General features: G+C 42.7%; 1 long non-coding RNA gene across 1 annotated transcript; it reads right to left on the reverse strand.

Annotated features, from left to right (window-relative positions):
* Positions 1 to 253: 253 nt before the first annotated feature.
* On the reverse strand, positions 254 to 17,527 carry LOC121290932. Its single transcript, XR_005945905.1, has 2 exons — positions 17,363 to 17,527; positions 254 to 767 (listed from the first exon to the last, which is right to left on the reverse strand). It is a non-coding gene; the product is annotated as an uncharacterized LOC121290932 (long non-coding RNA).
* Positions 17,528 to 25,244: the final 7,717 nt, after the last annotated feature.

Below are 25,244 nucleotides of genomic sequence, written 5' to 3' on the forward strand. Positions count from 1 at the left end.
TCACTATGCAATCTCAAGCCTAGACACTTTGCATATTCCAGTAGCTTGAATCAATCACCGCTATTTACCCTCTTGGAAAGTATCATATATACTCGTGTAAAAGTCAAATTTTTAAACCAAAAGTCATGGGGTCGACCTTTACACGGATAATGTTTTCAACAGGTTGACAATATGTTTGCTTGATTTGGGCTCAAGTTAAATTCAAAAAATGCTGTCACAATGGAATAAAGTAAAAACCAGCAACACTAAAGAATTCATATTAATTAGCAATTATTTATTTCATAACATTACAAACTATACACATTTCATCCATACTAATTATCTAACATTTATTCATTTTATTACATTACACACCTCATATATTTGCTCCAACATATATAATGGATTTTCATTAGTATTTATACTTTTACAGTGAAATTGAATTATTAATATCTCCAGGATTATACTTTGACTCTGAAATTCTTGGGTTTCGATCACTGAGAAACTAAGGTTGACTTTTACATGAGGCATATGAAAAATTACAGATTTTTAGGCTAAAAATCATGGATTGACGTTTACACGAGTATACACGGTACTTTGAAATCATTTTTATGCAACTGAAGACTATCCCTTCAGTATAACTTTCCTTCATTTTAGAGCTCCCCAATGCCTGAAGAATGTGATCTTTTGTTCCTGGACCAGGCCTTTCTTCACCACACTCCCGAGACACAGAAGCCTGTATGTAAAGTCTCAGGTTTGACTTCCGTTCAGTGATAAATCTCTCATCCCTGTGGGAGTGATAGCAAAAAGAGTTAAATTCAGCAGAAATATGCCTAGGCTTGTAAGAGGAAAATGCAGCAGGGTTTTGTACTCTTGATCACTAGCAGTGACTCTTGTTTGGAAAATGCAGATGTGGACATTGGGTGAAAACAGGATTGAGCCTCAGCCCTGAACTTCCCTGCAGTCAAATAGTTTACAGCACTCAGTTTCTATGACCCAGTATGAAGAATGATCACATGAGCATATCTTTGAAGGACTTCTGCTACCTTTGTCACATTATGTACCTTAATTATGTGCCTTAAGGGCAGAATGGAAGAAAATTGGTGATAAATGCACATTATTTGTTTTGCAATTTATTAATATTGTTATTAATGTTTTTGTTAGCACTGTTTAAGTATGGCATGCTGTTTGACAATGGGGAGGATCAGGGCCAAAGCATGTTAAAAGGACCAGAAGAACATTAAATACAATATGAAATGTATGGTACAGAAGAAAGCCATTCAGCCCATCATGTCCATATCATAAAAGAATGATCCAGGCTAATCCCACTTTCCAGCTCATGGTGCTATATTTTGTCCTTACATATAATAATAACAAATTGAAATTTTATGTAATGTGAAAGGAAATGAACTGGAACATACTTTAAAAAATAAAATAATTAGAGGACGATTTGGAAATTAGCTTTGTTGAATATTGGCTGATTTTAGCCTGCCACAGGAGGGCAGCAAACAATGATTCCAGGATGGTGAATCTATTGCTCCTTGACTATGTGATCATTTGGTTCTCTGATTCTCTTTGATCATGTCCTTATGGAGACCTTCACAGCTCTGCCTTCCTAAGTTTGGAAAAAGATACAAAGAGTACATGCAAGTAATGAGAATGTAAAACAAATCAGTAAAGGAAAGTAGGTAAGAAAAGCTAAATCATTGTGATTTATCAAGGGAAATCTGTTCACCTTTTACAGTATTCTGAGTAGAAACTGGAATCATCATCTAGCGTTCAAGATTGGCCAATATTTACTATTGGTCTTCCTCTCAGTTAAAACAGATCCTATAAGTAGTGCACAGTTTTCATTTTTAGCTAGCAATTTGCTAATGCTTTGCATACAGTAATTTGGATTATTTACAAAATGTACTAAACCCTGTTGAATGGTGTTGTAAGGGTGGCCAAGTTGTACTGTTAGTATTAGAGTTGAACTGCAGACACTTCTTAGGTGGAAACATTAAGTTTATTTGCAATATACTCAGCAGCAACTACACGTGCGCTTTCAATGCCAACTCTACACTGACTGCTGAGGAAGCCTGTGCTACTCGTCTATTGGTTACTACAGATTACGTGATCTTCCTTAAGTATTATGCTGAAAGGTACATTACACACTAAATAAAACCATAATGACTACATTTCTCCCTTTTAACTCAGCTATATATATATTATATTTACAAGTACATATTTTTCAAGACAACAAAATATTTACTCTGGGTAAGGAATTTACATGTTCAGTCTTTCAGGTGGTTGCCTGATATGTGTGGAACATCGCAGCTCCACAACTTCAGATTCTTTGTCAGGAACCTCCTTTTCTGGAGTTGCCTGAACATCAGGTGCTCAGTGGGCACTTGCAGTTCTGTATCCTCAACTCTTATAGGAACATCAGACAGGTCAGTCCTGGGTTGAGTATCCTCAGCCTCAGCCTTGGTCATGGTTGCTGATGGAACCAAATCTTGGTGATTTGTCTCTCTCCTCCTTAAATGGTCCACATGTTTACAGATGATCCGGCCTTCCACCTCCACGTGGTAAGATAGAGGTCCAGTCACTGTACTTATTTCACCCGGTAACCACTTTGACCCTTCCCCAAAGTTTTTCACGTATACCAGCTCTCCCACGGTAAATTTCCTCTCACGACGTGTCTAGTTTTCTGGCTTCCCTGACTCCTTTCCACCTTCCCCTCTAAATTCGGCATTATTAAGCTCAATCTCGTTCTGAGACAGCATTTCAACAACAACTCCGCAGATGTGACACCTATTGTTGTGTGAGGGGTAGTCCTGTAATGAAAAAGGAAGCGTGCTAGCTTGGTTGCCAAAGAATCACCAGTTAGCTTTTACATGCCTGCCTTGAACGTTTGAACCATCCTTTTCGCCAGTCCGTTTGAGGAAGGGTGCTACGGTGCAGTTTTCACATGTGTGATATATTTGAGGCTGATAAACTATTGAAACTCAGCACTCATAAATGCTGTGCCGTTATCAGAAACGACTACTTCTGGTAGTCCATGAATAGCAAAAATCTGACGTAGTTTCTCAATTGTAGCGCCCGACATTGGTGACTTCATCTCATATACATCCAACCATTTTGAACGGGCGTCAACAATGAGTAGAAAGATTGTTCCCAGGAAAGGTCCAACATAGTCAATGTGTAATTGCACCCAGGGTCTACCTGGCCACTTCCATGGGTGTAATGGATCTGTCACTGGCAATTTTTGCAGTTGCCAACACTTCACAAAATTCTTTATCATACTCTCTATTTCGCCATCCATCCCATACCACCATAAATAGCTGTGTACCATGGTTTTCATTCGGGAAATTCCTGGATGGCAACTATGTATTTAATTAAAAGTGGCTCCCTTCCTTTTGGAGGAACTATCACTCGTGGGCCCCACAATAGGATGCCATCCTGGCCGGTTATTTTATGTCTTCTGTTGAATTATGGTTTCATTTCATCTGATAAAGGATCTTGTGACCAACCATGTAGCACCTGTTCTCGTGCTTGAGATAGAACTGGGTCCCGATTTGTCCAGTCTCTGATCAGTTGAGCACTTACTGGCGAGGAATCTAAGAAATTTAACAGTAAAATAAGTTCCTGTGGAACTGGGATGCGCTCATCATTTTCTTATTAAGGCAAATGACTAAGGGCATCAGCGTTTGCGATTTGATTGCCAGGTCTGTGTATTCATATGCTGCCAGAATTAAAGCCCATCGTTATATTCTTGCTAAGGCTATGGGTGGTATAGCCTTTTCCTCACTAAACAGCCCTATTGTGGTTTGTGATCTGAAACAATTGTAAAATGACGGCCATGTACGTACTGGTGAAATTTCTTGACCAAAGACGATGGACAGACCTTTTCCTATTTGTGAGTACCTCTTTTCCGCTGTGGTGAGCATCCTTGATACGTATCCTATTGGCTGTTCCATGCCATCATGCATCCAATGACAGAGCGCTGCTCCCACTCTGTAGGAGTTGCGTCACATGTCAGCACTAATTCTTTTGTCTGGTCATAATGCACTAATAGTTTGGACGAGTGCAACAATGGTTTCACCTTTATGAAAGTTTCTTTCTGGGGCGCCTTCCAATACCAACGTTGGTTCTTTTTGAGTAGAGAATACAGGGGGCCAGCACTGTATACAAATTGGGTAAGAACCATCCATAATAGTTGATCATTCCTAGGAATTATTTGAGTTCTGAAGCGTTCTTTGGCACAGGTGCCGCTCTTATGGTTCTCACTTTCTCCTCACACAGGTGGAGGCCCTGTGAATCTACCCGGTGACCCAAATAGATGACTTCTCTCACTTGGAACGTGCACTTTTTTTTTGATGCACTCCAGCTTGCAAGAAACATTTTAAGACTTCTTCTAAGTTTGCCAAATGCTCTTTTTCAGTGGATCCTGTCACCAATACATCGTCTAAATAGACTATAACCTGGGACAGGCCCTGCAGTAAACTTTCCATTGTTCTCTGAAAGATGGCACAAGATGAGTATATTGTGTACATTGTGAAAATGTATATTAGTGAAACCCTTTGTGGGTATTAATTGTGATAAATTCCCAGGAGGCATCCAATTCTAGTTGTTGATAAGCATGACTCATGTCAAGCTTTGTGTATGCCAGCTTGGCATACAGTTCTTCGATTTTTGGAATGGGGTGCCTATCCGGCTTGGCTACTTTACTAACCATCAGTTTTCAGTTCCTACAAATTTGGACACTTTGGTCGGGTTTAAGGGCGAGGACTATGGGTGCTGCCCATTCTGAGAACTGAACAGATTGTATAATGCCCAGTTTCTCTAGTCTGTTCAGTTCTTTGTCAACTTTTTCTTGCACCAGTCTCGCCTTCATGAAGCGAGGGGTTGCTTCCGGATCCACATAAATCTTGGCCTGCAGGCCCTGGATTTTCCCCAGTTCATCCTGGAAGGTGGTGGCATACTTTCTAAGTAGCCCTGGTAGCCCGCTTGCTCTCAAATGGAAAATTTCAGCTCATTCTAACTTAATCTCCTTTAACCAATTTTGTTCCTGGAAGCTTGGCCCTTCACGTACTACAGCCATCAAGGGTAGCTTTGCCGATTGTCTTCCATAACGCACAGTTACTCTGCTTAGGCCTTTGACTTGAATGTCTTCACCATATATGTTTTTAGTTTAGCAGCTGTTTGTTCTAAGCTTAATTGATGTTCACTGTTATTCGAATATCCCAATTACTGTAGTGGAAGCTCCTGTGTCTACTTCCATTTTAAAAGGTTTGTCATTTACTTTCACTGTGACAAATATTGGTTCTGTTTTCCAACTTTCAGATTAAACAGCGAGTAAATGTCTGAATTTGTTGTTTCGGGCTCTTTTACATTGTAGATTTCATTGGGCTTCTTCTTTTGTTTACAAGCCTGCTTGTAAACTGCCTTGAACTGCCTCATTATATGTCCATTTCTGTGACAATAGTAGCATTCGATTTTTTTAAACTGCCAATCGCTAAAAGACTAATTGTTTCCACCTCTATTAAAATTATTCTTCAATCTCGCTGCTAAATTATTCTCCTTTATTCTTCAGCTAGCGGGACCTTTTTCCCATTTCTCAGCAGAGTCTCGCTTTTTCCCGTCACTTTCACTTGAGGTTTCCCACCCAACATGGAGGACGGCATCATTTTGCGCACCCTGTATTGCTTCTGAATCTCTTACTATGCTTGCCATGGCCAGCGCTATCTCTAACACCTTCTTGAAATCCAGATTCACTTCTGACAATAATCTTCCCTGAATAGTGTCCTCTTTCATACCACATACTAAAAGACCTCTGAGCATGTCATTCAGAATCGTACCTAACTCTCAATGTTCCGATAGCTGCTTCAAATTTGCCACGTAGCATGCAATTGTCTCACCTGGGGCTCTGTTTCATGAATAAAACCTGAACCTCTGCATCATGACTGAGGGCTTAGGTTGAAAGTGACCCTTCACGAGGTCCATCAATTCATTGAAATTCTTTGAATCTGGGGCACTGGGTGCTTTCAAACTTCGAATCAAACCATAGGTTTTGCCCCCAAAAGTACTCAAGAGGATCACTCGCCTCTTCTCTTCCACATAATCTCATTTGCTTGAAAAAAGAACGTGAGACGTTCTATGTACTGAAACCAATCGTCTGTGGCTAGTTCAAAAGGAGCAATTCTCCTGAACTGTGGCATTTTGAGAGGGGATAACTTCTTCAATTCTAACGGAACTTGCTACTTACACTCACGAGGCAAGTACAGTGCTGATTTCTTTCTAACTTGATTTCTTCTGTTCAATCCTAATTTATCTTCATTGCCAGTTTGTTGTAAGAGTAGCTGAGTTGTACTGTTAGTATTAGAGTTGAACTGCAAACGCTTCTTAGGATGAAACATTAAGTTTAATTACAATATACTCAGCAGCAATACACGTGTGCTTTCAACTCCAACTCCATCTCTACACTATCTGTTGAGGTAGCCCACACTACTATCCTATTGGTTACTACAGATCATGTGATCTTTCCTAACAAGTATCATTCTGAAAGGTATATTACACAGTAAATAAAACCATAATTACTTCAAGTGGCAATGTATAGAGTTCAGCATACTGAGGTCTCAATCCAACCAGTTAAGTAAAAATGAAATTCCTATTCAATAACTGGAGATTGATTGATTGGGATCCAGCTAATAATTGTGGACTAGTTTAAGGTATATGCAGCTTCCGTTTAATATGGGGAATCCGTTGGCAGATGAAGCTATTGCTCTAGCAATCAACAATTCTTCAAGGCATGTTTTTAGACAAATTGTAAATTTATACTGGGCTGGAATCCTGGTCAGCAGGAGGCAAAGGCAAATCACTGCAGTACCTTGCCAAGCATAACCATGGACCAATATATGGAAGTCCATGGTCACCAATGCCCTTTTAGGGAATGGTACCATTTAAGAGAGAAGGAGAGAGACACTGGGCTAAAACACCTGGAGTAAACCTAAGAATGTATACACAAGAATAACTTGCATTTGTATAGTATCTTCAACATAGAAAAATATCCCAAGGTGCTTTACAGAGTTGTGAGGAAAATATAACACTCAGCTGAAGAAAGAACGATTAAGAGGGGTGAACAAAATGTTGGGCTTTTAAGGAGAATGTTAAAGAAGAGGAAAAATGAGGAGGGAATTTCTGATAGAATTGAGATCGAGGGTACAATGAGAGGGGACAATGAATCAGACCCCAGGGCCAGAGAACTTGAAGATCAAGAGGAGGTGGTGTGTTGGAGAAGTTTACAGAGATAGGGAGGGCTGAAGCCATGGACAGAAAAGAATTTTAAGTTGATGGGTTGGGGATCTGAGTCATTGGATGTCAGCAAGATGCCAGGCAATGACTGTCAGGGAAGACTTTGTGCCGGATAAGGTATGGACAACAGTGTTCTGATAGTTTTGAAGAGTTGAGTAGGGGAGGCCCCATGAGTAGGTGGCAAAGGTATGGATGAGGATTTCAATAGCAGATGGGTTGACGAAGGGCATGTTACAGAGGTGAAAGTGGCTGTTCTTTATACTGAAGAGGATATGGAGTTTGAAACTCAGCTCAGTGTTGCACTGAAAACCAAGTTTGCAAACAGTCTGGTTCAGCCTGCGACAGCCCAATGTGGAGAATACAGTCAGAAGTAAGGGGTGAAATTTTCCCATCCTGCTCGCAGCGGGTTTCATGGCTGCAGGAGTGGAGAAGCTAGCAGAAGCGAAACCTGTCAGCCTAAAAATACTTTGCAATTCTCCCAATGGTAGGTCGGGTATCCTACTGAGCAGTATCATGAACACCATTTGCATTCATTATCATCTCATGAATGCTCATTACATTAGCTTCTCATCATAATCATGTGCCGCCTTCCAATCTTGCATAATGCCCGCAGGAAATCACGTTGGTATGAATCATGTTTGAAAAAGAGTGGTGTGCATCAGTTGGACCTCACTTCGCTCGCGATTTTGAGGAGTGTGCAACATACATGGCCTACCAGCCATAGCACTACTCCGGTCTTGTTGCGATTCCAGTGGAATGTCATGCTGCCGGGCATATAGGATAGGTCTGTTTCCAGTGACTGTCTCCATAGCCACAAGGACACCACTGTGCAGCGATACTCAGGCAGGGTTCAACATTCAGACAGAGACCAATATTGCGGCCCAAGGTTGGGGTAGTTGTAGGGGTAGTCTGCTTCAAGTGGGTGCCGCTGTTTTCCTGAAGGACACCACTGTGCAGCCGTACTCAGACAGAGCAGCTGAACATTCAGAGACCAGTGTTTTGATTTGGGTGGGAAGGGGGATCGATGGGGACGATAACAAGCACACTGGGGGCAAAACGGCTGGAAGTCTTTTTAAATTCATTCATGGGATGAGGGCATCATTGGCTAGGCCAGCATTTATTGCCCATCCCTAATTGCCCTTAAGTAGGTGATGGTGAGCCACCATCTTGAACTGCTGCAGTCCATGTGGGGTAGGGAGGGAGTTCCAGGATTTTGACCCAGCGACTGTAAAGGAACGGTGATATATTTCCAAATCATGATGGTGAGTGGCGTGGAGGGGAACTTGCCAGGTTGTGGTGTTCTCATGTATCTGCTGCCCTTGTCCTTCTAGATGGTAGCAATTGTGGATTTGGAAGGTGCTGTCTAAGGAGCCTTGGTGAGTTCCTGCAGTGCATCTTGTAGATGATATAAATTGCTGCCACTGTGTGTCGGTGCTAGAGGGATTGAATGTTTGTGGATGGGGTGCCAATCAAGCAGACTGCTTTGTCCCAGATGGTGTCAAGCTTCTTGAGTGTTGTTGAAGCTGCATTTATCCCGGCAAGTAGAGAGTATTCCATCACACTACTGACCTGTGCTTTGTACATGGTGGTCAGGCTTTGGGGAGTTAGGAAGAGAGTTACTCATCACAGGATTCCTAGTTTCTGACCTGCTCTTGTAGCCATAGAATTTATATGGCTAGTTTAGTTCAGTTTCTGGTCAATGCTAACCCCCAGGATGTTGATAATGGGGGGATTCAGTGATGGTAATGCCATTGAATGTCAATGATGGTTGGATTCTCTCTTGTTGGAGATGCTCATTACCTGGCACTAGTATGGGGCAAATGTTACTTGCCACTTGTTAGCCCAAACCTGGATTTTGTCCAGGTGTTGCTGCATTTGGACATGGACTGCTTCAGTATCTGAGGAGTTGGGAATGGTGCTGAACATTGTGCAATCATCATTCCCACTTCTGACCTTACGATAGAAGGAAGGTTATTGATGAAGCAGCTGAAGATGGTTGGGCCTAGGACACTACCCTGAGGAACTCCTGTGGTTATGTCCTGAAACTGAGATGATTGACCTCCAATAACCACAACCACCTTCCTTTGTGCTAGGTATGAATCCAACCAGTGTAGAGTTTTTCCCCTGATTTCCATTTACAAAGGGTTGAGGGGTTGGGAAAACATGGGGAACAAAGGGACAGAAAGGCTTTGGAATGGGTTGGGGTATGGGGGGATCATATGGGGAGCAATGGGTCAGGATTGGGGGAGGGGGAATGATGGAAGGCAGAGGGTCAGAAAGGCTTTGCAAGGGGGTGGCTGAGGAGGGAGAAGGATGGCAGACAGAGGGTAGACCAAAGGGTGGGAAGCTGGAGCCCAACAAGGGAAACTGAAATGCTGATAAACAAGGAGGTGAATGGAATCCCACATGCATGAACGGGAGGGGATGCATGCAGACTGTGGAATGGGAAAGGGGGGTTTGATAGTGTGCCACAAGAAGGATGGAAACTCATAAGATGGGGGGTGAGAAGGGATACAGTGTAGTGTTCAGTCATGAAGGTAATAGGGAACTCATTAAAAGTCAAAGCCCTTGGTCTGGGGCTTGCAGTCGGGGAGTACAGAGAGTCCTGAGGCTTGCAGTCAGGAGTCAGAATGTGGAGGCAGTCCTAGGGCTAAATGTGGACCTCACAGTCAAGAGTCAGAGTTCAGACAGTCGTGGGGTGCAACAGGCCATGTTGCAGGGTGGAGCAAGTTGTACTCCTGCTCCAGGGAGGGGCAAGGCCTGTGTGCAGAATTGGAATAATGCACAGCTTGGTATGCAAGGGGTTTTCACAGTCACTGTCCATGGGCTTGTCTGTTTCCGTATTGGGCTGCAGATGTAATTGTAATGGTTATGGGAGAAATCTGCAGCCTATATTTGGGGAACACATAGTATTGTGGGGGTGGGGAGGGATGGGGTGTGTGAATCGTTCTGAGGGGAGTGGGGCTGGGGGGTTCTCCTCGGTAAGTGATTGTACACACAGCCTCTAGATGGGGAGGGTAGAGCTCCATATGAGGCATGGGTGCATCAGTCATGATGGGCTCAGGGGGGAGGGTAGCAATGTGGACCACAACTATGATATCTATTACTGGGGGAGGCTGGAGGATAACAGGAGGGAGCTCTACATTCACATCATGAGGCTCCAGATAGATTCTGGAACGCAGACACTGAGAAAGGGAGTGTCAAAGCTGGTCTCAAAGTAAAAGCGCAGAACCACCATCTTGTAGTAATAAAGTAATGGCGCACTTAACAATTGAAAGTAGAAGCAAATCTGCATTAGAGGGTTCTGAGGCTGTGTGAGAGGAGTGCACTGCCAGACTGAGGAGCCCTTTCTGGGGACGCTGTTGTGACACAGCTGATGGTAAAGGTGAGTTGCTGAAATCCCAGAGGGAAATGTGAAACAACTGTCATAACCCATTTTTGTAATTTGTATGTTTCAAGATGCAGGATTCAGTAGTAATTCAGTAGTAATAAGACCACTGAGTCTCAAGAGGTTTTTTATATAAAACTAAATTAAACATTTATTAATTTAACAATAAATTAAACACATACACATGGCTACAAATTCATACTATAATAACTTTTAAACAAATTCCCAAATTAACCACTCCCAGTTAAATCTCCACCAAGGCAACAGTAAACCATAGATTTAAAATGACCCAATGCAAAGCACATTTGACATTACAAATTCAAAATGAGGTTCCTTGCAAGTTGGTTCCTTGCAGACACAGCTGGAGGTACACAGGCTGGTTAGCTCTTAATTGCTTCTGCCATAAAAACACAAACTCCTTTCTGTTTATACCTAGTTTTTCCTTTGAATGTAAATGTTCCATTGTATCACTAGGCTTTTAACATTACATCTTCTAACAATAATATCCTTTGATCCCACCAATTTTATCAGCAAGCTGAAAAAAATAAACACATTGCTTGGCACCTTCTAGCTAAGTGCAAGATTTCACCCACAATCTTGAATGCTTTATTCAACAGATGCAAATGTACCCTCTTGATATCTAGAACATAAGAATATAAGAACCAGGAGCAGGAGTAGGCAATTCAGCCCCTCGAGCCTGTCCCGCCATTCAATAGCATCATGGCTGATCTCATTTTGGCGTCAACTCCAATTTCCTGCCCTTTCCCCATAACCTTTCAACCCATTACTAATTAAAAATCTGTCAATCTCCTCCTTAAATTTATTCAGCATTCCGGCATCCACTGCATTCTGAGGTAGTGAATTCCACAGATTCACGACCCTTTGAGAAAAGTAATTCCTCCTTATCTCTGATTTAAATCTACCACCCCTTAGCCTAAAACTATGGCCTCTCATTCTAGAATGCCCCAGAAGGGGAAACATCTGCTCCACATCGACTTTGTCTATCCCCTTTAGCATCTTATATACCTCAATTAGATCTCCTCTCATCCTTCTAAACTCTAGCGAGCATAGGCCTAAACCGCTCAATCTCTCCTCATAAGACAAGCATCTCTTGAATCAATCTAGTGAACCTCCTCTGAACCGCCTCCAATGGAACTACATCCTTCCTCAAGTAAGGGGACCAAAACTGTGCACAGTACTCCAGGTGCGGTCTCACCAATACCTTGTACAATTGCAACAACACTTCCCTATTTTTATACTCTATTCCTTTAGCAATAAATGCCAAAATTCCATTTGCCTTCCTTATTACCTGCTGTACCTGCTGTACCAGCTTTCAGTGATTCATGCAAGGGGACACCCAGACCCCTCTGCACTGAAGCATTCTGAAGTTTCATTCTATTTAAATAATGTCGCCTTTTATTCTTCCGACCAAAATGGATAACCTCACACTTATCCACATTAAACTCCATCTGCTAAATTTCGACCCATTCACCTAACCTGTCCATATCCATTTGTAAATTTCTTATTTCTTCATTGCAACTTACTTTCCCACTTATTTTGGTGTCATCAGCAAATTTAGCTATAGTACCTTCCATCCCTGAATCTAAGTCATTAATATAGATTGCAAATAGTTGGGGCCCAAGGACCAAACCCTGTGGCACCCCATTAGTTACAGCTAGCCATCCAGATATACTACATCTACAGGATCCCCATTATCTACTTTGCTTGTCACATTTTCAAAGAACTCTGGCAAATTAGTCAAACACGATTTACTCTTCATAAAGAGCAAAGGTAAATTATGAAAGAAAACTAGCACAAAATGTAAAAACTGATAGCAAAAGCTTCAAGTATATAAAAGGGTAAGAGAGTAGCTAAAATGAATGTTGGTCCCTTGGAGGATGAGACTGGAGAGTTAATCATGGGGAACACACAAATGGCAGAGACGCTTAATCAAAATTTTGCCTCAGTTTTCAAGGTGGAGGACACTAGTACCACCCCAATAGTAACAGGTAGTGCAGAGGGTATAGAGAAGAAGGAACTTAGAACAATCACCATCACTAGAGAAAAAGTACTGAGCAAACTATTGGGATTAAAGGGTGACAAGTCCCCAGGACCTGATGGCCTACATCCCAGGGTCTTAAAGGAAGTGGTAGCGGAGATAGTGGATGCGTTGGCTATAATATTCCAAAATTCCCTGGATTCTGGAAAGGTTCCAGTGGATTGAAAAAATGCTAATATAATGCCCTTATTCAAAAAAGGGGAGAGGCAGAAAGTAGGAAATTATAGACCCGTTAATTTAACGTCTGTCGTTAGGAAATTGTTGGAATCCATTATTAAGGAAGTAGTAATGGGGCATTTGGAAAGTCAAAATGCAATCCATCAGAGTCAGCATGGTTTTATGAAGAGTAAATCATGTTTGACTAATTTGCTAGAGTTCTTTGAAGATGTGACAAGCAAAATGGATAATGGGGATCCTGTAGATGTAGTATATCTGGACTTCCAGAAGGCCTTTGATAAGGTGCCACACAAAAAATTAATACTCAAGATAAGATCTCAAGGAGTTAGGGGTAATATATTAGCTTGAATAGAGGATTGGCTAACTAACAGAAAGCAGAGATTCGGGATAAATGGGTCTTTTCCTGGATGGCAAGCCATAACTAGTGGGCTGCCACAGGGTTTGGTCCTTGGGATCCAACTATTTACAATTTATATCAATGACTTAGATTCAGGGATAGAAGGTACTATAGCTAAACTTGCAGATGACACCAAAATAGGTGGGAAAGTGAGTTACAATGAAGAAATAAGAAATTTACAAATGGATATGGACAGGTTAGGTGAATGGGCCAAAATTTGGCAGATGGAGTTTAACGTGGATAAGTGTGAGGTTATCCATTTTGGTCGGAAGAATAAAAAGGCGACTTATTATTTAAATGGAAAGAAATTTCAGAGCGCTTCAGTGCAGAGGGATCTGGGTGTTCTTGTGCATGAATCGCTGAAAGCAGGTACAGCAGGTAATAAGGAAGGCAAATGGAATTTTGGCATTTATTGCTAAAGGAATAGAGTATAAAAATAGGGAAGTGTTGATGCAATTGTACAAGGCATTGGTGAGACCGCACCTGGAGTACTGTGCACAGTTTTGATCCCCTTACTTGAGGAAGGATGTAGTTGTACTGGAGGCGGTTCAGAGGAGGTTCACTAGATTGATTCCAGAGATGAGAGGCTTGTCTTATGAGGAGAGATTGAGCAGTTTAGGCCTATACTTGTTAGAGTTTAGAAGGATGAGAGGAGATCTAATTGAGGTATATAAGATGCTAATGGGGATAGACAAAGTAGATGTGGAGCAGATGTTTCACCTTCTGGGGCATTCTAGAATGAGAGGCCATAATTTTGGGCTAAGGGGTGGTAGGTTTAAATCAGAGATGAGGAGGAATTACTTTTCTCAAAGGGTTGTGAATCTGTGGAATTCACTACCTCAGTGTACAGTGGATGCCAGGACGCTGAATAAATTTAAGGAGGAGATAGACAGATTTTTAATTAGTAATGGGTTGAAAGGTTATGGGGAGAGGGCAGGAAATTGGAGTTGAGGCCAAAATGAGATCAGCCATGATTGTAATGAATGGCGGGGCAGGCTCGAGAGGCTGAATTGCCTACTCCTGCTCCTAGTTCTCATGTCCTTATGTTCTAAAACCATGCTGATGGATTGCATTTTGACTTTCCAAGTGCCCCATTACTACTACCTTAATAATGGATTCCAACAACTTCCCAACAACACATGTTAAACTAACTTGCCCATAGTTTCCTACTTTCTGCCTCCCCCCTTTTTGAATAAGGGCGTTATATTAGCATTTTTTCAATCCACTGGAACCTTTCCAGAATCCAGGGAATTTTGGAATATTATAGCCAATGCATCCACTATCTCCGCTGCCACTTCCTTTAAGACCCTGGGATGTAGGCCATCAGGTCCTGGGGACTTGTCACCTTTTAATCCCAATAGTTTGCTCAGTACTTTTTCTCTAGTGATGGTGATTGTTCTAAGTTCCTCCTGCTCTATACCCTCTACACTACCTGTTACTATTGGGGTGGTACTAGTGTCCTCCACCTTGAAAACTGAGGCAAAATTTTGATTAAGCGTCTCTGCCATTTGTGTGTTCCCCACGATTAACTCCCCAGTCTCATCCTTCAAGGGACCAACATTCACTTTAGCTACTCTCTTTCCTATTATATACTTGTAGAAGCTTTTGCTATCAGTTTTTACATTTTGTGCTAGTTTTCTTTCATAATTTACCTTTGCTTTTTCTATTTTTTTTAGAACCCCTTTGTTGATCTTTAAAAGTTTCCCAAGCTTCCAGCCTGCCACTGACCTTTGCAATTTGGTATGACTTAGTTGTTGCCTTTATATTATCTTTAACTTCCTTGCTTAGCCAGGAATGGTTTTTCCCCCTCTTACCATCTTTCTTCCTTTTTGGAATATATTTTACTTGGGAGGAATTTAATATCTCCTTAACTACCTACCACTGTTCATCAACTGTCCTACCTTGTAGTCTTCCTGCCCAGTCCACTCGGGCCAAATCTGCCCTCATGCCTATGTAGTTACCTTTGTTTAACTCCAGAACACTAGTGTGGGACTCAAGTTTCTCGCTCTCAAACTGAACTTGAAATTCCATCATGCTAAGATCACTCTTCCCTAGAGGATTCTTTGCTATGAGATCATTAATTAATCCCATCTCATTACATAAAACCAAATCCAGAATAGCCTGCTCCCTGGTTGGTTCTACAACATGTTGCTCCAAGAAACAATCTCTAATACACTCTATGGACTGTCCCTCGAGGCTACCCTTACCAGTTTGATTAGTCCAGTCCATACGCATATTAAAATCATCCATGATTATTGCCGTACCTTTCTTACATGCTCCCAGTATTTCCTGGTTTATACTGTTCCCTAATGCTGACTACTGTTTGGGGACCTGTAGATTCTCCCACCAGGGACTTCTTGCCCTTGTTATTTCTTATTTCTACCCAGACTGACTCTACGGCTTGCTCTCCAGTGTCTATATCATTTCTCACTATAGCACTGATCTCTTCCTTTACTAACAAAGCTACACCACCTCCTTTTCCTTCCTGCCTATCCTTCCGAAACACTGAGTACCCTTGGATATTCAACTCCCAAACCTGTTCCCCCTGTAACCAAGTCTCAGTAATCACCACCAAATCATACTTATTTATCCCTATTTGCACTGTTAACTCATTAGTTTTATTCCAAATGCTACGCGCATTGAGATACAAAGCCTTTAAGTTTGCCTTATTGTCAATTTTCCCTACTCTTACATGATTCTTTGGTGCAATATGGCATTCACAAACCCTGTCCCTTCCTTTCCCTTTTTAGTAACAATCAGCCTTATCACTAACCTGCATTCTTACCCTTTCCTTAAACTTTGATATTTATATTTCCATGCAACTAAACCCTCCCCCCAACTATTTAGTTTAAAGCCCTATCTACAACCCTAGTTATGCAATTCTCCAGGACACTGGTCCCAGCATGTTTCAAGTGAAACCCGTCTGTAAGGAATAGCTCCCTCTTTCCCCAGTACTAGTGCCGATGTCCCATGAATTCGAACCCATTTCTCCCACACCAATCTTTGAACCATGCATTTACCTTTTTAATCTTATTGACCCTGTGCCAATTAGTTCGTGGCTCAGATAGTAATCCGGAGATTATTATCTTTTTTGGTTCTGCTTTTTAATTAAGCCCCTAGCTGCTTGTATTTCCTCAGCAGCACCTCTTTCCTTGTTCTACCTATATCGTTGGTACCTACATGGACCACAACAGCTGGATCTTTCCCCTCCCTCTCCAAGTTCCTCTGCAGCCCAGATGAGATATCCTTAACCCCGGCACCAGGTAGGCAACACAACCTTCGGGCTCTCGATTCTGGCTACAGAGAGCAGTATCTATTCCCTTAACTATACTATCCCTGATTACAACTACATTTCTCTTTTCTCCCCCCATTTGAATGGCTCCCTGTACCATGATGCTATGGTCAGTTTGCTCATCTTCCCTACAGTCCCCACTCTCGTCCACACAGGGAGCAAGAATCTCGAACCTGTTGGATAAGGGCAAGGGCTGAGGCTCCTGCAGTGCTACATCCTGGATCCCTCTACCTGCCTCACTCATAGTCACACCCCCCTGTCCCTGACCACTGGCTGAATTTAAGGTAGTTAATCTAAAGGATGTGACTGCCTCCTGAAGCACAGCGTCCAGGTAACTCTCCCCCTCCCTGATGTGTCGCAGTGTCCGAAGCTCAGACTCCAGCTCATCAACTTTGAGCCAGAGTTCCTCCAGCAACCAACTTTTGCTACAGATGTGGTCACTAGGAACCACAGTGGGGTCCACCAGCTCTCAATCATGCAGCTACAACACATCACCTGGCCCTGCATCTTTATTTTACTTAATTAGCTTTCCAATTTGTTTTTACATTTCCTTTTGGTCTTTAGTTTATCAATCTGTAAAATATTTCTCCTGTTTACTTTTAATCTAAAAGCAAGTTAGAATAGAGATTCAAAATACACTTTTTAAAATCAACTGGAACTCGCTCCCTCTGCTGAGTTGAAGCTGAAGTACTAGGCCTCTGATCCTGGGCCCCAGTAGTCACTTTTAATCTGAAACCAATTTAGAATAGGTAGTTCAAACTAGCAGTTACTTACCAACCAATAAACTTACAGTTTTCCTGCAATGTCACTCTGTCTTTTTTTCACTTGGCGACAGTGACTGCAGAGGACACTCTTTCCTGACTGCTTCACGGCGAAAGTGACTGCAGAGGACACTCTTTTCTGACTGCTTCACGGCGACGGTGACTGCAGAGGACACTCTTCCCTCTAAACTTCCCCGTGTTTATCTAATTACCATTTCAAAACTACATCTTTCTATACATCAAAACTTCTAGACCAGTTGGCTTTAATCCAATTAAGACACACACATAGACGCAGACACCACTAAACCCTATTTTAAAAAAATAATTTCCAATGACATTATAGACATTAATCTCTTCGTGACAGGTGCCCTCTAACTTGTTGGTGCCATAAGATTAAACTGGAGTCTGAGCTGAGAGAAAGGAGGAAGACCTCCTTGAGAAGCCAGCCTTCAGAACCCATGCCTTTTTCAATGTTGTAACAGGGAAATGTAGGAGTTTCAGTTTACATCACAGTCGCTGCATTTCAACATTAATACATAGGAATGTGAAATTTGGGAATGCAGGCACCCGTTAAGGATGACAAGTATAGCATATATGGCATCCCATCAATGGAGGACTGTCATGTGCTTGCCAGAATTGGTGTTCATAATGGGTCAAAGGACATCTTGAGAATCATGAGAAACTTATTGCTAATTAGTATTCCAGATCTGAGATTGGAACGATGAGCTATGTCCCATCACCCATGTCACTTCAAACCTTCTCCAATCACTGAGATTCACATATTAACTCTCAGGCTAGCATCTTGGTCATCTGATGTGTCTGATAGTGCCTCATATACAAGGCTGCATCAGCGATAAGACAAGTAGAGCTGAAGCCACTATAGACCATTACAGTTGCTGTTAGTTACAGATTGTGAGCTTCAGTATGTTCACCTGTTAATCATTAACCTGTTCAATCTTTCATTTCAGGCAGAAGGATAAAACAGTTATGGATCTAGGTCTCAACGCTGCCTTTTTGAGGGTTCTAATATAATGGAGGAGGAGAAGAAGGGAGAGGTGATGCTGAGCACAGTTTCAGGAGGAGGTCCTGCCTGAGATCCAGGGTCAAGGAGAACCACAGCAAGAACATGAGGGTCAGGAAGATAGAACCAGACAACAGAGGCGACTCTCCAGACCTGGAACACTCTCCTATTTACAGATGAGTGAAAGACAATGCCAAACATGTCTGCACTTGTCCCGAGCTCTGGTCGGTCACATGTGACACGTTCTTCATGAAGAGCTAACGCCCCATGGAGTGGGAGGCTTTCCCCTGCTAATGGCTTTAAAGGTGATCGTCATGCTCAACTTCTTTGTCTGTGGGTTGTTCCGGGGGACCTGTGCGACATCTCACCGTCTACAGTGCAAAGATGCATCAAGGAAGTCACAGATGCCCTCTAGAGCAAGGCACATCATTATGTGAGGTTTGCTGTCAACAAAGATGGCCAGACTGAGAGATTCAATGGCTTTGCAACTATCTCAGGCTTCCCAAAAGTGCAGGGTGCAATCAACTGTACCCATGTGGCTTTAAGGTCTCCATGGCAGTAGCCATTGATCAACCGTAAAGGCTATTATTACAACAATGTTCTACTGGTGTATGATCATCAGAAGAACATAATACACATATGTGTCAGGTACCCTGGGAGTTGCCATGACTGATACACCCTGAGGCACTCCCAGATGCCTCAAATTTTAAAAGGGCCCAAACATCTGCAGGAATGGCTGCTTGGGGATAAGGGGCACCCACTGAAATGCTAGCTGATGACATCAGGGTGTTGGCCTCAGAGTGCTTTGGAGGAGAGGTACAATGCAGCTCAAGAGCTCCACATGGTCCCTAATCGAGCAGACCATTGGCACTCTGAAGATGTGCTTCAGATGTTTGGACCACTCAGGTGGCTCACTGCAGTGCACATCCGACAGGGCTTCCTGTATCATCGCTATGTGGTGCGCCCTTCACAATCTGACAATGCAGAAGAGGTGATCTCCTGTCTGAGATGGAGGAGTATGAGAGCTCCTCAGAGGATGAAGATCAGGAGGCCAGGAACCTCAAGAGGGTGATGAGGCTCAGCTTCCACGGGACAACACCATAGAGAAGGCAAGATATGGGAGTCATGCCTGTGCCACTTTAATTGTTACCAGATCCCAGGAGGAGTAAAGTGAAGGCGAGGGGAGATGGCCACATTTCTTCTGGCCCTGAATGCCAATCCATTTCATTGAAAGGGATGTCCAACCTATCACATCGAGAGCTAGTTCAGCATTCATACTTGCATCTTCTAGCCTCATGATTCACTAGGCCATGATCCCTAAGAAGGTCAGCAGTGCCCCCTGTATGCATTCACTCTGGGAACTGAGAGTCGACTCAACAGTGAAAATGCTGTGGGAACTCACTTGAAGCAGTTGTCGCCACATCAATGAGAAATTACAGTGGCTAGTGAGGACACGGTTGGGGATCTCTTCCTCTTGCCCATGTTTTGTCCTTTGGAACTACCACTGAGGAGGCACAACTGTCACTAATCACACAAGGCTGCTGAACTACCCTCACACAATGGTGTTTCATCAAGAGGGAGGATTATAAGCGCTTTAATCAAACATTTCCAATAAAGATTTTAACACATCTCCCTGATATCACACAAGAGTGCAGAAACTATCTTCAGTGAGGTTGATGTCACAGGAATGTGAATCTCACAGAGGGGGACACTATCACTGAGTGGGAGGATAGGTAAACCTCGGAATAAGAGGATTCAAAGGTACATAATCGCAACACCTTCTGTTGACCAAGCCATTCACAAAAACATCCAATGTATTTACACAAGTGTAATATGTTTACAGTGGTTGCACAACTATAACCCAAGAGTGGTCTCAATATTTCTTAATTTTCTTCAGCCTAACACCACGCCTGGGTGCAACCCTGACATCCGCAGCAGAGGTTGTCCTGATGTCTGTGATGACCTTGGTGGATGTCATCTAGTGGCCTGAGGTCTGGAGGGCCCTGGCCTGATAAGGGTCTCCTGCTCTGGGGCAGATGTACCCTCCTCAACCTGAGCAGCTGGAGTGGATGGGGTCACAGGTAGAATGGATTTGAGCGGCTAGACACCCTTGGAGTATCTGAGTGGAGACCCCTGTGGTGTCCAGCTGACGCTCATCCTCCCTGTGGGGTACCTGGAGAAAGTTTAAAGTGCCTCGTCCCCCTCTCATTACACGTTGGTGGCGCACACCACTGTATGTAACCATGGAGTCCAGGACTGCTGGAGACCAGCCACCTGCTTGGCCCAATTCAGACGGTTAACCTCTGCGAGCGGCCACCAACTTAATGCTGGAGATGTAACAATACAATGGTGTCCGGCAAAACCTGCTGGACCAAGGTCTCCATGGTGGTTGTCAACCTTCCCATGGTGACCTCGAATCGCTCACATGTTGGAGACACGACACCAGACAGAGCATGAACGGACTCCTCCATCCTTCACTCTAGTCTGCTGAGTGATTGCTGAGTCTTTGTCTGATGTTCCGCCGCCTGTTGCATCTCCAGCATTAAGTTGGCGGCCGCTCGTGGAGGCTAACCGTCTGAATTGGGCCAAGCAGGTGGCTGGTCTCCAGCAGCCCTCTGAGTGCCGGAGACCTGGGTTGTCCCTGCTTCCTACTGCTGCAAGGATGTGTCAGTGAGATGTTCTCCAGTGGGTGAACCCAAGCATAATCTAGAACTGTGCCCCATCGAGGTGAGTGTCTTTGGCCTGGTGGAGAGTGCGGGTGAGTGCAGTGACGGTTCTTCCTCAGCTTTCTTATCCGACGTGGTCAGCAGGCTGGGACTTACGTTGGCCAGCCTTGCGGACCTCGATCTGCTGGTACCTATAAGAGAGAGAGAAGAGAGTTTTGGCTCTGCTGATTACAAGATTGCATGTCATTCACTGTGACTGTCAAGAGGTGATGAACTGGAAACAGGTTGGCTGGAGAGGGTGAAATGTGAGTGCTCGGGTGGTGTTTAAATATGGCGCTCAGACCGTCAACCCCAAGTAACGGTGAGGCAGATGAATCAGCTCCCAACTTGCTAGGCGATTCGGAGAGACACTCGCCTGTGCATAATTAATGAGCTTCCAAGTTTGGAATCAATTTCCCACCATCCCGAGCAACACCACCATACCTAGTTACAAAAATGGAAAATTCTGCCCAAGGGAACAGACCATGTAACGGGGGCAAAACATGATGGCTTCAGTCTTCAGAATATTTAACTGAAGGAAGTTTTGGCTTATGCAGATTAGATGTATGACATCACTGAAGGGACAGCATATATATATATATAAATAGTTCGATAAACCTTCCAGTCCTGCAATCCCTACCACCAAGAGGGAGATTGAGTAGCAAAAACAAGAATGCCATAGCATTCAAATTATCCACTGAGTCACATAACATTATGATTTGGGTATCCATCTATTCCTTCAGAGAGAGGGAGAGATGTCGGTTCTGAGCTAGTGGGGGAGGGAATGGGGCCTATTTGTCTTAATGAGCAAGGGAAGGAGAAGTGCAGTGACAACAGGTGATGGGGCGCCTCAATCTTGATTACAAAGAAATCCAAGAACTTCTTCAAACTACCAGGGCAGGAGTTGGTAGGGAGAGGAGCTTAAGCAAGTGGTCAGTTTTAGTGATAAGAAGCTTGGCATAATATTTGCTCTCCAGGATGAGCCTATAGTGTGAGCTTCAGTCAGAGAAGATCAATCCGTAGAACTAGAGATTGTTAAGCCAGCTGTGACATTGGATAGCTATAAACCAGGCTGTGTTTCGGGTTTGCTCGTGTGGATTCGAGGGTGGAAAGAATGGATTCTTAATGCATGCATGACAGGAATAGCACACAGTGACAGTTTTGTTGGGAATGACAGCATCATAAGAACAGGAATCATTTAGCCCCTCAAACCCATTCCGCCATTCACGCCATTCAATCAGATCATGGCTGATCTGCAACCTAACTCCATATACTTGCTTTTGCCCCATTTTTCTTAAAATATTTCATTAATAAAAAACTATCAATTTCAGTTTTAAATTTAACAATTGATCGAGCATCAATTCTTAGAAATGATAATTCAGGACAAAATTAACAGTCACTTGGACAAATGTAGATTCATTAAGGAAAGTCAGCATGGAGATGTTAAGAGCAAATCATGTTTATCTAATTTCTTTGAGTTTTTTGATGAGGTAACAGAGAGGGTTGATGATAGTAATGCAATTTGATGTGATGTAGATGGACTTCTAAAAGGCATTTGATAAAATGCTACATAGCTTGTCAGCAAAGGTAGAGCCCATGGAATAAACAGGACAGTAACAGCATAGATACAAAGTTGGCTGGGTGATAGGAAAAAGAGAATAGTGGCAAATAGTTAGTTTTCAGACTGGAGGAAGGTATATAATGGGGTTCCCTAGGGGCTGGTGTTAGAACTCTTGATTTTCCTGATATAAATGAATGATCTAGACTTGGGTGTACAGGGCAGAATTTCAAAATTTGCAGATGACACAAAACCTAGAAATATTGTGAACTATGAAGAGGATGATGATAAACTTCAAAAGAACATAGTCAAACTGGTGGAATTGCCGGACAAGTGGCAGGTGAAATTTAATACAGAGGAGGGTAAAATGATTTATTTTGGTAGGAAGAACATGGAGAGGCAATATGAATAAAGGGTACAATTCTAAACAAGGCGCAGGAGCAGAGGGCTTGGGATATATCTGCATAAATCATTGAAGATGGCAAAACAGGTTGAGAAAGCAGTTAATAAAGCATACGGGATCCTGTGTTTCATGAATAGCGTACAAAAGCAAGGTAATAATAATGAACCTGTATCGAACTCTGATTTGTCCCCAACCAGTGTATTGTGTCCAATCCTGGGCACCATACTTTAGGAAGGATATGCAAGCCGTTAGAGAGAGTACAAAGCGGAAAAGATTCACAAGAATGCTTCCAGGAACGAGGAGCTTCAGCTATGTGGATAGACTGAACAAGCTGGGGCTGTTCTCTGTGGAGAAGAGAAAATTAAGAGACGATTTGATAGAGGTGCTCAAAGTCATGAGAGATCTGGACAAGAGTAAATAGCGGGAAACTGTTTCCTATGGTGGACAGGTTGCAAACCAAAGGACACCGATTTAAGGTGATTGGCAAAAGAAGCACCAGCAACATGAGGAAAGAGTTAGGTTAGGATGCACTGCCTGAGAATGTGGTGGAGGCAGATTCAATCTTGGCTTTCAAAGGAGAATTGGATAATTATCTAGAGAGAAACAAATTGCAGGTCTATGCGGAAAAAGTTGTGGGGTGGGGGTAGGGGTAGGACTAGGTGAGTTGCTCTTCCAGAGAGTTGACATGTGCACAACAGGAAAAATGGCCTCTTTCTGTGCTGTAACCATCTGATGATCCATTGCTGTTTGAGGAATAGAATTCCAAACTTCTACCACCCTTTGTGTGTAACAGTGTTTCCTATTCTTGCCCCTGAAAGATCTGGTTTTAATTTTTCAACTATGCCGCTAGTCCTAGACTCTCCAATCAGCGGAAATAGTTTCTCTCTATTTACCCTCTCGGTTCCCCTTAATTTCTCGAAAAGTTTGATCAAAACACTCCTTAACATTCTAAATTCCCTGGAATGCAATATTATTTTATGTAGTGTCTCCTTGTAATTTAATTCTTGCAGCCCAGGTACCATTCTGGTAATACTATGCTGCACTCCCATCGAGGCTAATATAATCTTCCTAAGTTGTGGTTCCCAGACCTACTCACTGTATTTCAGGTGTGGTCTAACCAGGGCTATGTACAACTGAAGCATGACTTCTGCCACCTTGTATTCTAGTCCTCTACATATAAAGGCCTGCATTCCATTAGCCTTTTTGAATATTTTTTCAGCTGTTCATGAATTTTAATGACCAGTGTGCCTGGACCCCTGAGTGTCTTTGGGGCTCCACTGTTTCTAGCTTTTCACCATTTAGAAACTACACTATTTTATACTTTTTAAGTTCAAAGGGGGTAGTTTCACATTTACCTATATTGACATCCATTTGCCACAGTTATGCTAGTTCACTTAATCTATCAATATCTCTTTGTAACCTTATGCTTCCATCTACACTACTTACAGTGCTGCCTATCTTTGAGTCATCTGCAAATTTGGATTTGTGGCATTCTACTCAATCACCCAAGTCATTAATAGATTTAGTGAATAGTTAAGACCTGACCACAGATCCTTGCAGGACACCATTAGTCACATCCTGCCAATTAGAGTACCTGCCCATTATCCTTACTCTGTCTTCTGTCACTTAGCCAATTTCCTAACCAGGTTAATAATTTGTCTTCAATTCCATGAGCTTCAACTTCAGCTAATACTCTCTTATGACAAACATTATCAAATGCCTTCAAGAGATCCATATAGATAACATCTGTAGACATTCATCTGTACACTACTTTAGACAGCTCTTGAAGAAATTCAATCAGCTTTGTCAAGCATGACCTACTCTTTATAAATTCAATCTCTGATCAACTGAAAATTTTTAAGATATTCAGTCACCCTATCTTTAATTAAAATCACTGTTCTGGCGAGTCAGGTTGTGGAAAGTATAGCCAAATGGGATGGCTTCAATAAGGGGTGAGGTGTCACCATCCACAAACCAAGATTCAGTGAAAGCCAGGATATTAATCAAATCATCTGCGGATGATGAGGGCCTTGTTCTTGAGTGAACTAACATTTTGAAGGGAAGTATGGACAGATGGTGATTTCTTCTATCAGCAGGAAACGGAGTGATAGATGGAATAATTGCCATGTGAAGAAGGCTGTGAAGGTAGCTCTCAACATGTGCACAGGGGGAAATGGGGGAGGAAGATCAGTGAGAGTGGAAGATGAG

The sequence above is a fragment of the Carcharodon carcharias genome, chromosome 18 (genome assembly GCF_017639515.1).
Source record: "Carcharodon carcharias isolate sCarCar2 chromosome 18, sCarCar2.pri, whole genome shotgun sequence".
Classification (NCBI taxonomy): domain Eukaryota; kingdom Metazoa; phylum Chordata; class Chondrichthyes; order Lamniformes; family Lamnidae; genus Carcharodon; species Carcharodon carcharias.